Source organism: Myotis davidii, unplaced genomic scaffold (genome assembly GCF_000327345.1).
Source record: "Myotis davidii unplaced genomic scaffold, ASM32734v1 scaffold102, whole genome shotgun sequence".
Classification (NCBI taxonomy): Eukaryota; Metazoa; Chordata; class Mammalia; order Chiroptera; family Vespertilionidae; genus Myotis; species Myotis davidii.
The window spans coordinates 459,858-460,895 of record NW_006293778.1 but is presented as its reverse complement, the minus strand read 5'-3'; the positions used below and the strand labels follow the sequence as shown (position 1 = coordinate 460,895).

The 1,038-nt window shown below is 53.6% G+C and overlaps 1 protein-coding gene across 1 annotated transcript in view; it reads right to left on the bottom strand.

Moving 5' to 3' along the window:
- Window positions 1–1,038, bottom strand: part of MCF2L2 (MCF.2 cell line derived transforming sequence-like 2) — a 114,681-nt gene that overhangs the window by 10,719 nt on the left and 102,924 nt on the right. The window lies entirely within an intron of this gene.

Below are 1,038 nucleotides of genomic sequence, written 5' to 3'. Positions count from 1 at the left end.
CCTGCTCTGCTCTGCATGCTCGCAGGCAGACTAAGGAGAAGCAGAAAGATCCCACGTGGCAGCCCCAGGCCAGTGTCAGCCCAGTCAGCAGAGATCTGGAATCTGACAGCTGGAGAATTTCTGTTTGGTGAGAACTCAGAGGGAGGGGGCCATACACCGGGAGGGAGGTCTGGTTCTGGGAGATGCCTCCCACTGTCATCCATATATGACTCAGGGGCATCTGCTGTGACCCCCTAGAGGTGCCTCTCCAGGGCGATCATCCCACCCAGGATGCCTATGCCAGCGGCAGACCGTGAGAGAAGGAATGTCGGTCCTGCAGGAAGACTGTAGCGGGGATGGGAGCAGCCAGGCCCTCGACCACCCCCTGGGTGACCCGAAGGGCTGCGTCTCCAGGGTCCATGGTCTCAGTGCCCAGACAGTGCTGGTTCCAGAGACCAGAAAGCCACCTGCTGGGAGGATGGGGGTGGGGGTTCTGGCCTCCAACAGCTGTAGAACCCCCACAGTCTGCAGAGGGCATGGCTGGAGGCAACTTGGGAACTGAAAGACCTGACAAGTTCCCGCTCCTTCTAAGTGCACCTGAAGGGAGATGCAAGTTTTACATCCCAACACAACGCACACACATAAGTGCATTTATAAAGTTAAAACACAAGTTTATGGAACCATGTTACTCTCCCAATGTGTGATGTCTTTATTCTGTTCAACAATTATTATTTTTCTTAAATATATTTTTTATTGACTTCAGAGAGGAACGGAGAGGGAGAGAGAGATAGAAACATCACTGATGAGAGAGAATCATTGATCGACTGCCTCCTGCACACCCCCTACTGGGGACTGAACCCACAACCCAGGCACGTGTCCTTGACCAGAATCGAACCTGGGACCCTTCAGTCTGCAGGCTGATGCTCTATGCACTGAGCCAAACCAGCTAGGGCTCAACAATTATTCTAGTCTTTTCTATTCTGCCCTACTCTGGGAGATAGAGGAGGAAAGGGGCTGTGGGAGGGGGTGGGTGGCCCACAATCACCTCACAATTGAGGG